General features: G+C 40.9%; 1 long non-coding RNA gene across 1 annotated transcript; it reads right to left on the bottom strand.

Moving 5' to 3' along the window:
• Positions 1-10,591: 10,591 nt before the first annotated feature.
• Positions 10,592-12,090, bottom strand: LOC106572771 (uncharacterized). Its single transcript, XR_001321186.3, has 3 exons — positions 11,170-12,090; positions 10,852-10,939; positions 10,592-10,726 (listed from the first exon to the last, which is right to left on the bottom strand). It is a non-coding gene; the product is annotated as an uncharacterized LOC106572771 (long non-coding RNA).
• Positions 12,091-12,500: the final 410 nt, after the last annotated feature.

Below are 12,500 nucleotides of genomic sequence, written 5' to 3'. Positions count from 1 at the left end.
AATCAAGCACACAATCAAGTTCCCGCAGCAATGTTCCAACATCTAGTGGAAAGCCTTCCCAGAAGAGTTGAGGCTGTTATAGCAGCACAGGGGGACCAACTCCATATTAATGATTTTGGAATGAGATGATCGAGGAGTAGGTGTCCACATACTTTTGGTCATGTAGTGTACTTTTTGTTTGGTTTTGTCCGTCATGAAACACTCCAGCACACTGGCAATCTTGATGCCTCCAACATTCATTTAATTGTTGGAAGCATCAAGATTGCCAGTGTGCTGGAGTAATTATTTATTCTAAACTTGGAGTTTTTTTTATTGTTGACTCTTTTCCATGAACCTGGTAATACATGGTTTGAGTTTTCTAGTTGTCCATCAGTCCAGGTAATAATTAAATTAGGGTATTTTATTAACCTGGTAATACATGGTTTGAGTTTAGTCCATCAGTCCAGGTAATAATTAAATTAGGGTATTTTATTAACCTGGCAATACATGGTTTGAGTTTTCTAGTCCATCAGTCCAGGTAATAATTAAATTAGGGTATTTTATTAACTTGTTAATTAATACATGGTTTGAGTTTTCTAGTGCATCAGTCCAGGTAATAATTAAATGAGGGTATTTTATTAACCTGGTAATACATGATGTGAGTTTTCTAGTTTTCCATCAGTCCAGGTAATAATTAAATGAGGGTATCTTATAAACCTGCCAGACACCAATTTGAACTTTCAAACAGAATTTTTGATGAGACACAAACTATTATTCTTGTTAACCAGTTGTATATCCACCCACATGTGTATTTTCCTACAACCTTTTTGACTATTTCTGTTAAGCGCTCATAGATCCACTCATATTCCAATTACTCATGTAATTCATCTCTCTGATTCCTAAGGTTTTGATGAAGTCTCCAGGTCAGTTCATTATACTTCATAACTCCTAAGAACTTCACAAATCCAGTGTGTGGGTCTTCCAGTGACTTGGTGAGGACTGAGGAACCATGGCACAGTTTGAAAGCTTGATATGGACTGTAAGTGAAACATTTCTGATTTGCACATTTTGTGGTTTGGCATGTTTTACAGAAAAAATCCTGACAACACAGTACTTTCAATTCATTCACACCAATGGGGTGCCACCACTCACAAAATACTGTTTAAAATGGTCCTACATAATTACAATAATTATACTTGAACTGTTAATATTTTGGTTAGAATTAACTAGCTGTTTTTGTTTTTATTCTACTTCCAGATACCTATTATATTGGTGCTTGTAAGCATTGGATGCTGTATTGCATGTGGTAGAGCTGAGTACAGAATAGGGGATGAATGTTGTCCCATGTGTTCACCAGGTAAGGACCCTCTCTTTACATCATATGAATCACCAGATGTTAATACATCATCAACACTAACAGAAAAACATGACATTGTGATTCTCTCTTCCCCAGGAAATCATGTACATAAGCATTGTACTGAATTTACCAGCACCAGCTGTGTGCCCTGTGTTGATTCTACATTCCTTGATGAGCCCAATGGTCTCATAAAATGCAAAGTGTGTACCAACTGTGATCCAGGTAAGAGTGGTGCTGTGTGTCTGTACTGAAACCCAGACACAAACACTGATATGTTAGTCTATGTTGTTATGCTATGAGGATATGTCAGTTGTATCTGCATCAGATAATACATGCCATGTTTTCTCTATAGGTTTGAAGGTAAAGCAGCCATGTAGACCTTCATCAGACACTGTCTGTGGGACACTGGAGGGGTTCTACTGTCTAGACCCAACTAAGGATGGTTGTAGAGCAGCCCAGAGACACAGCAGCTGTAAACCTGGTCAATACATCAGCCACACAGGTATGTCTTCATGCAAATCTTCCATTGACATCAGTGCATGATTTATGCAATCGTGAGTTAAGCACATCTGAAGTTAGGATCCTTAATGAGTTTCACCCTGTGTTGGTGCAGGAACAACATCTACAGATACTGTGTGTTCTGACTGTACTGGTGATACCTATTCAGATGGATCATTTACATCCTGCCAGACATACACACAGTAAGTGTGGCACCCACAAATAGTTTTTACCCTAATTCAAATTTACCTAACACAAATCTAAAACTGAAAGATGTATGACCAAGTTATAAATGAATCGTTAATGGCCTGTATTTCTCTGTTTATAGATGTGAATCCTTGGGACTTCAGGAAATTAAACCAGGATCTCCTTGGTGGGATTCAGAGTGTGGACCACAACTATCCCATTCCACAGCTAGAAGCAGAATTATTGCTGTGGCATCCGTGATAGTTGTCATGATATTAGCTGGAGCTGTTTTCTTATTAATAATAGTGAGAAGAAATGTTGGCATTTTATCTGTTGCTATTGCGTCGGTAAATTATTGTTTAGTGTGTGTGTGAGAATAATTGTTTAGTGTTTGTGTGTGAGTATGAGTGAGTCAGAGAGAGGAGCGTCAAGTAACCTAGCGGGACGGCAGGTAACCTAGCGGTTAGAAGTGTTGTGACAGTAACCGAAAGGTTGCTGGTTTGAATCCCTAAGCAGACTACGTAGAATAAAAAACTATTCTGTCGATGTGCCCTTGGGCACTTAACCCTAACAGCGTCTGCTAAATTATTTAAATGTTACAAATTTGAGAGTGCGTGTGTGCGCCCCTGTCAATCCAAAAATTCCTCTACATCATCCATTTGGATTAAATATTTCTCTGACTATTTTAGTAATAACTAACCAAATTATACTTGTTTTTCCAGAGTGGAAACAGAAGAGACATAGCGTTTTAATCAAGGGTTCTAACCAGTTCAGGGAACAGAACCAAAATAGAAACAACATTTTTTTCCGAAGAAACGGAAACTGATCTGGGAACAAAAGAGCTCTAGTCTTCTGAAGAGACGTTTTTTATAATTTTACGTTCCAAAAATATTCCTAATGTCTAGTATATACTGTAATCATGTAATTCAGTGAAGTTATGGTGCTAGTAATAGCCTAAACACATTGTAGTTCACGTCATGTCATGATGTTCAGTGCTTCAAGCCATGCGCCCTCCATGTCCACCCCCACTATCACTCTCTCCCTACCTGTGAAATCTCAGTTGCATCTCGCAGCCTGCACTAATCTGGGAGCTGAGTATGAACGTTTACCGTTGAAAATGTGCAATATTATAAATGATCACCATCTGTACTCAGATGAAGTGTCAAGGATGCCACACACCAGAACTGGAGCGTGAAGATATCCACACCACCGTGGATAAAATGAACTGCAATGCACTTCCACTTACATTTTTACTAATCCAATGTGGATTTATCAGGAGTTGACTATTCAGCCAAAAATACTATATTCTTTAGCATTGTTGTTTTTCAACATTCAACAGTGCATCGGAAAGTATTCAGACCCCTTGACTTTTTCCACATTTTGTTAATGTTACAGCCTGATTGTAAAATGGATTAAATAAAAAAAAACTACTTGCACATTCATCTTCTGCACATCTATCACTCCAGTGTTTAATTGCTAAATTGTAATTATTTCGCCACTATGGCCTATTTATTGCCTTACCTCCCTTATCTTACCTCATTTGCACACACTGTATATAGACTTTTCTATTGTGTTATTGACTGTATGTTTGTTTATTCCATGTGTAACTCTGTGTTGTTGTTTGTGTTGCACTGCTATGCTTTATCTTGGCCAGGTCGCAGTTGTAAATGAGAACTTGTTCTCAACTGGCCTACCTGGTTAAATAAAGGTGGAATAAAAAAATAAAAAATCATCGTCAGTCTACACACACAACACCCCATAATGGCATACAAAAACAGGATTTTTGATATTTTAGCAAATGTATTATAAAAACTACAGAAATACCTTATTTACATAAGTATTCAGGCCCTTTGCTATGAGACTCAAAATTGAGATCAGGTGCATCCTGTTTCTATTTATCATCCTTGAGATGTTTCTACAACTTGATTGGAGTCCACCTGTGGTAAATTCAATTGATTGGACATGATTTGGAAAGGCACACACCTGTCTATAGTATAAGGTCCCACAGTTGACAGTGCATGTCAAAGCAAAAACCAAGCCATGAGGTCAAAGGAATTGTCCGTAGAGCTCCGAGACAGGATTGTGTCGAGGCACAGATCTGGGGAAGGGTACCATTTTTCTGCAGCATTGAAGGTCCCCAAGATCACCGTGGCATCCATCATCATTCTTATATTTGGAGAAGTTTGGAACCACCAAGACTCCTCTTAGAGCTGGCCGCTCAGCCAAACTGAGCAATCGGGGGAGAAGGGCCTTGGTCAGGGCCCGATGGTGACTCTGACAGAGCTCCAGAGTTCCTCTGTGGAGATCGGAGAACCTTCCAGAAGGACAACCATCTCTGCAGCACTCCACCAATCAGGCCTTTATGGTAGAGTGGCCAGACAGAAGCCACTCCTCAGTAAACAACACATGACAGCCCACTTGGAGATTACCAAAAGGCACCAAAAGGACTCTAACATAAAGGAGATACAAGATTCTCTGGTCTGATGAAACCAAGATTGAACTCTTTTGCCTGAATGCCAAGGGAAGCTTGTCAGCGGCAGGGACTGGGAGACTAGTCAGGATTGATGGAAAGATGAACGGAGCAAAGTACAGAGAGATCCTTGATGGAAAACCTGCTCCAGAGCACTGGACGTCAGACTGGGGTGAAGGTTCACCTTCAATCAGGACAACAACCGTAAGCACACAGCCAAGACAAGTCTCTGAATGTCCTTGAGTGGCCCAGCCAGAGTCCGGACTTGAACCCGATCTAACATCTCTGGAGAGACCTGACAATAGCTGTGCAGTGACGCGCCCCATCCAATCTGACAGAGCTTGAGAGGATCTGCAGAGAACGATGGGAGAAACTCCCCAAATACAGGTTTGCCAAGCTTGTAGCGTCATACCCATGAAGACTCGAGACTGTAATCGCTGCCAAAGGTGCTTCAACAAAGTACTGAGTAAAGGGTCTGAATACTTATGTAAATGTGATATTTACATTTTTTTGGGCAATATGGGGTATTGTGTGTAGATTGGGGGGGAGGGGGGGGGCTTTTAATTTATTTTAGAATAAGGTTGTAACGTAACAAAATTTAGAAAAAGTCAAGTGGTCTGAATACTTTCCGAATGCACTGTATATCAAGATCATGTCACTTGTTGTGTTATAAATATAAAATGATATGAACAGTCTTCTAACCAAACCATTGATTTTCTAAAACAAACAAAAAACAATCAGTATTTTAGGCGATGTTTTAAAGCTTCCAAATTTTCATGGGCATAGTTTATTGGTAAACGCTAGCATTACTATGGGAATGGCTGATACAGGGGCATCAATTCTGGTAAATATGGTATTTTACTTAAATCAACCTTTTATTTTTACCAGGCTGTGCATTTTTTAAAGTCAGAAAACAACCTATTTTGTTTTTATAAAAAATAGAATAGCTGTCATGGGTAGTATTCAGTTGATTTACGTGTTTATTCTGTTCGGGAATCGTTTGTCTGCGGGGTACAAAACATTGACCTGGATGAAGATTTGTCAAATTTCAATCAAACTAGTCCCAAGAGGTACCTGCAGAGAAGAGCCTGATCACTGTAGTACATGGCCATTAAGGCCAGATTGAATATCTCCCCCCGGCACAGCAGGTCATCTATGAACATTTGAACATCTTGGCCATATTCTGTTATAATCTCCACCTGGCACAGCCAGAAGAGGACTGGCCACCCCTCAGAGCCTGGTTCCTCTCTCGGTTTCTTCCTAGGTTCCTGCCTATCTAGGGAGTTTTTCCCAGCCACCGTGCTTCTACGTCTGCATTGCTCGCTGTTTGGGGTTTTAGGCCGGGTTTCTGTATAGCGCTTTGTGACATCTGCTGATGTAAAAAGGGCTTTATAAATACATTTGTTTTATTACATTTGATTGACTTAAATCTGGGATTGTTTGGCTCCAGGAGAAGAGAACCCAGCCTAGATGATCTTCAATCTCAGCCTCTCATGGTGGAAGACATGAAACCAGGTTTAATTATGAATGAATACACAAACCTATAACTAATAGTTGATCTATTTGTAATCTCTTTATGAATCCTTCATTAAGTATGCCTTACTATTGATGCCTTACATGATTGATATAGAAATGTTTGTGGTCAGACACACATCCTTAAAAACGTAGGTGCTGGGCTAATAAAGTCTAGATAAAAACAGAATTGGAACATTGATTTTAAGTTGGCAATTCGATACAGACAGTGTGCAGGCCTTTCTGTTTTCATAACTACATCATTGCATACTATCTATAAATGTATAGTTGCATCATTGGTGACTACATCATCGGTGACGAGATCATCGGTGACTAGATTATTGGTCACTACATCATTGCATACAGTAGCAGCATGATTAAGATGACTATGAATGAGGAGAGAGATCAGTCATACCCTGGGCTGTATTCCAGATTACTATGAATGAGGAGAGAGGTCAGTCATACCCTGGTCTGTATTCCAGATTACTATGAATGAGGAGAGAGGTCAGATACCCTGGTCTGTATTCCAGATTACTATGAATGAGGAGAGAGGTCAGTCATACCCTGGTCTGTACTCCAGATTACTATGAATGAGGAGAGAGGTCAGTCATAGCCTGGTCTGTATCTACTCCAGGGCCACTAGGCTGTTGTTGCTCTGCAGGTTCAGAGAGTCAATGGTCTCCTGGCAGACATGGGCTTCTCTCTCTACCTTCAGTGCCCGGTTGAGCTGCCTAGTCTGACCTTTAACCTCAGCTACTTCCTGTTTCCTCTGGGACACTTCCTCAGGCAGCTGGACTACAACCTGGAGGATCACAATCAGTGGATCAATGACAATTTATTTGGATTGATATTGGATTGACATTAGACTTAGATCATATCTGTTAATGCTACTGATACTAGAGGGCAGTACAACCTCTCATGACCCGGCCCACGGCGGTTTGGCTAAACAGCCCTAAACCATTTACCATGTATTGTCAATGGGTTTCTAAACCCAACCCGTGTCTAATATATTTCTAGCTACTGCTTGGTTTCTTTCAGCAGTCACTGAGCTAGCAAGCTAAAGTTAGCTAGTGTTCACAGAAGTTTACATTCAGCCTATGAATTATTTCAGTCAGATTGGACTTATTTTACTAAATCAGCATGGCTTAACATAGCTTCTTTTGTTTTTGACCACCATTCTTACTGGATATATAGTTTGATAGCTAACATGCTAGCACTGCTAGCTAGCTAATGCTAAGATATCACTAGCTAGCTAGGTCAGTGGTTAATGTGGTGTACAGTAGGCTACTGTACAACATTACTAAATGATAACAATGTAGCCTTGTCACTAGCTAGTAGTTGGGGTGGGGTAGAGTAGGCTACAATACAGCAACTTCCTACTGTTCTGTTATTTGTTGGGTCTGGAAATTGTTAAATAAGCTAATATTACAGAGATCACACATTCATGCAGCTGTGGTGGTGTCACATTGTCTTTATCCATACCATAGCTGCTGCTATGGAAAAGCCTTTTACTTGAGAGCTCTGCCCTCTTTGCCAGGTCTCCTATAACAAAATAGTGTTATATTTGACCTTGTAAAATAAGCTAAAGATTGTGTGCACTCTCCCTAGATAGAATTGTGTGGTTCAGTGGCAGATTTTCAAAAGAAAATTGACATAATAGTAACCGCAAATACTGTATATCATCAGCAATTCTCAATCAGATGAGATACACAGCTAACTCAAATTGAATTTCATTCATAAATGTGGGCACTAATTATACTTAATATTCCAATTATCTAGGTCCTCCATTCCCTAACCTGAAGCCTCCTGTCCCCAGCAGGAAAGACCAGGACAAAGTTTTGGCTTAAGGTACAACTTCCTAATTGAGGAATTTTAAGGTAACTCAATGTCATATTTAGAGTTACTGACATGAATAGAAGCATATTCAAGCAATCAATGAAATGCATTTTTATAAAGACCCTTTTACATCACCAGTTGCCACAAAGTGCTTATACAGATACCCAGCCTAAAACCCCAAAGAGCAAGCAATGCAGATATAGAAGCACAGTTGCTAGGAAAAAACTTAATAAACTCAGCAAAAAAGGAAACGTCCTCTCACTGTCAACTGTGTTGATTTTCAGCAAACTTAACATGTGTAAATATTTGTATGAACATAACAAGATTCAACAACTGAGAAATAAACTGAACAAGTTCCACAGACATGTGACTAACAGAAATTGAATAATGTGTCCCTGAATAAAGGGGGGGAGGGGTCAAAATCAAAAGTAGCAGTCAGTATCTGGTGTGGCCACCAGCTGCATTAAGTACTGCAGTGCATCTCCTCCTCATGGACTGCACCAGATTTGCCAGTTCTTGCTGTGAGATGTTACCCCACTCTTCCACCAAGACGCCCTCCGATCCAACAGGTCCCAGACGTGCTAAATGGGATTGAGAACCGGGCTCTTCGCTGGCCATGGCAGAACACTGACATTCCTGTCTTGCAGGAAATCACGCACAGAACGAGCAGTATGGCTGGTGGCATTGTCATGCTGGAGGGTCATGTCAGGATGAGCTTGCAGGAAGGGTACCACATGAGGGAGGAGGATGTCTTCCCTGTAACGCACAGGGTTGAGATTGCCTGCAATGACAACAAGCTCAGTCCAATGATGCTGTGACACACCGCCCCAGACCATAACGGACCCTCCACCTCCAAATCAATCCTGCTCCAGAGTACAGGCCTCGGTGTGACGCTCATTCCTTCGACGATAAACGCGAATCTGACCATCACCCCTGGTGAGACAAAACCGCAACTCGTCAGTGAAGAGCACTTTTTGCCAAAACCTGTCTGGTCCAGCGACGGTGGGTTTGTGCCCATAGGCGACGTTGTTGCCGGTGATGTCTGGTGAAGACCTGCCTTACAACAGGTGTCATAGAATAAGTCGTACTCATCGTTGAAAATGTCATACATGAGAGAGACGGACCAAGGCGCAGCGGAAGTGTGGACACTCATGAACAGGACTCACAACATGACAGTGCAGCAGGCTAAACCAAAAAAAAGCAGTGCTCACAACAATTCCCCACAAATGACAAACACAAACACACCCTAATATATGGGACTCTCAATCAAAGGCAAATAGACAACACCTGCCTTCAACTGAGAGTTCCAACCCCAATTAACCAAAACATAGAAACAGACACACTAGACTAAACATAGAATACATGAAAACCACAGTGCCCAAAAACCCCGGAATGCTTAAATCAAATGCCCCTTCAACAAACACACCACCCCGAACCACATAAAACGAATACCCTCTGCCACGTCCTGACCAAACTACAATACCAATTAACCTTATACTGGCCAGGACGTGACAACAGGCCTACAAGCCCTCAGTCCAGCCTCTCAGCCTATTGCAGACAGTCTGAGCACTGATGGAGGGATTGTGCGTTCCTGGTGTAACTCGGGCAGTTGTTGTTGCCATCCTGTACCTGTCCTGCAGGTGTGATGTTCGGATGTACCGATCCTGTGCAGGTGTTGTTACACGTGGTCTGCCACTGTGAGGTCGATCAGCTGTCCGTCCTGTCTCCCTGTAGCGCTGTCTTAGGCGTCTCGCAGTACGGACATTGTCATTTATTGCCCTGGCCACATCTGCAGTCCTCATGCCTCCTTGCAGCATGCCTAAGGCACGTTCACGCAGATGAGCAGGGACCCTGGGCATCTTGCTTTTGGTGTTTTTCAGAGTCAGTAGAAAGGCCTCTTTAGTGTCCTATGTTTTCATAACTGTGACCTTAATTGCCTACCGTCTGTAAGCTGTTAGTGTCTTAACGACCGTTTCATAGGTGCATGTTCATTAATTGTTTATGGTTCATTGAACAAGCATGGGAAACAGTGTTTAATTCCTTTACATTGAAGATCTGTGTTAAGTTATTTGAATTTTTAAGAATTATCTTTGAAAGACAGGGTCCTGAAAAAGGGACGTTTCTTTTTTTTGCTGAGTTTAGCTAGCTTTTTTATGACCAGCACTGTCCAGTGCTTGGGGAAGTGTGTCTGCGCTGCGGCATGTGCTCGAGACAACTTCAGGTCTTGATTGGTAAACAAGCTTATTTGACGAGTCAAATAGTGTTTTGGCGTGTATCTTTTTTGACACGCAAATATGGAATGTTGTTTGGGTCTCTGCATGTTTAGGTCTTTGCATTCCATAGCCGCCCCGCTGGGCTACCCACCACCCCGCTGGGCTACCTGATGCCCCGCTCTGTGACTCACTCATATGTAACAGTGTAGGTTCCGTCCCTCTCTTTGCCTCAACCCGGGCTCGAACCAGGGACCCTTGCACACATCAACAACTGACACCCACCGAAGCAACGTTACCCATCGCGCCACAAGAGCCGCGGCCCTTGCAACGCAAGGGGAAACCCTACTTCAAGTCTCAGAGCGAGTGACGTCACTGATTGAAACACTATTAGCGCGCACCACCGCTAACTAACTAGCCATTTCACATCGGTTACACATACACTCACACACAGTAAACAATATTTTACCGATGTAATAGAAACCGATACAATTCCTAAAATGAATCTGAGTTTTTTTTATTAATTAGAAAACAGCTCCAGCTAATATCATGGCAACTGTCATGGATGCCACAGCACTAATTCTGCTTCTAGCTGTGGAATGGGATAGTTGTGGTCCACACTCTGAATCCCACCAAGGAGATCCTGGTTTAATTTCCTGAAGTCCCAAGGATTCACATCTATAAACAGAGAAATACTGGCCATTAATGATTCATTTATAACTTGGTGATACATTTATCAGTTTTAGATTTGTGTTAGGTAAATTTGAATTAGGGTAAAAACTATTTGTGTAAGCCACACTTACTCTGTGTATGTCTGGCAGGATGTAAATGATCCATCTGAATAGGTATCACCAGTACAGTCAGAACACACAGTATCTGTAGATGTTGTTCCTGCACAAATGGAGGTTTAAACATATGTTTAAATTATTTTTTTTAAATACACTTCCCAAAACAAACGTGTAAACATTGTACTTAAACTTTCCCCATGTACTCATCTGACTGAATTATTTTAATTGTCTAATGATTTCAATAAAAAAAACAGCTACTTTTAATTCAGTAGAGAAAATTGGCACAATAGAAATTATGACAAAATGATGTTGAATACTTGAAAGGACTCAAACCTGTTTTTCTGATGTATTGACCAGGTTTACAGCTGCTGTGTCTCTGGGCTGCTCTACAACCATACTTAGTTGGGTCTAGACAGTAGAACCCCTCCAGTGTCCCACAGAGACTGTCTGATGAAGATGTACATGGCTGCTTTACCTTCAAACCCAACCTAGGAAAAACACATGGTGTTTATTGTAAGGCTAAGATGTGCTGTTTTTATTCACACATCAGATGTGTTTTATGTCTGGCTTAGTGACCTAAGTCACAGATGGTACACACTTCACATTTCATGAGACCGTTTGGCTCGCCAAGGAACGTGGAGTCAATACAGGGTACACAAGATGTACTCGTGAACTCTGTGCAGTGCTTGTGTACATGGTTTCCTGATGGGGAGATGATCAACACATAGGCACTTAGTCAATCATGATGATAATCAGATATTCCAGAAAAACTTTGATGGCCTAGTTGAGATTTCAGAGACAATCGGGGCTGAGTCCTGACTCTCTGTGTAACATACTGTATACATTGTCCATTAATGTTACATATTTGCACAAATTTGAGTTACAAGTGTGTCCCTCAACAAAATGGGGCATTAGTGCACCCTTCATCCACATCAAAGCAATGCATACCATAGTTGATCCTTTAATCTAGGCCACAGACAAGTACAGTGAGTGTTGTTCAGAACTATTTTTGAACTATAGTTTGAAGCACTTCAGAAGTAATACTGTAAATATCTCCAGAAAGGGACAGAAAACATTTGAGTTCAGTTTATTATCCGTAATCGGGATCAACATCCAGCGAAAAATCAGAGCGCCATATTCATAACCAAATCTAATAATTTCTGTTTCTCAAACATAGGACTATTTTACACCGTTTTATAGATACACTTCACCTGAATTGAACCACGTTGTCCGATTTCAAAAAGGCTTTACAGCGAAAGCAAAACATTACATTATGTTAGGAGAGTACATCGTCAAAATAGCCACACCGCCATTTTCCGACCAACCACATGCATCACAAATAACCAAAAAACAGCTAAATGAAGCACTAACCTTTGACAATCTTCATCAGATGACACTCCTAGGACATCATGTTACACAATACATGCATTCTTTTGTTCGATAAAGTTCATATTTATATATAAAAACAGCATTTTACATCGGCGCGTGACGTTCAGAAAATATTTTCCCTCAAATGCATCCGGTGAATCAGCATTACAATTTACTAAATTACTATTCGAAAACATTTTTAAAATGTAATATTGTCATTCAAAGAATTATAGATTAACACCCGGTGAATGCGACCGCAGTGCCAGATTTAAAAATAACTTTACTGGGAAATCACA

This window comes from Salmo salar, chromosome 15 (assembly GCF_965601325.2).
Source record: "Salmo salar chromosome 15, fSalSal1, whole genome shotgun sequence".
Taxonomy (NCBI): domain Eukaryota; kingdom Metazoa; phylum Chordata; class Actinopteri; order Salmoniformes; family Salmonidae; genus Salmo; species Salmo salar.
This window is presented reverse-complemented; position numbering and strand designations above follow the sequence as displayed.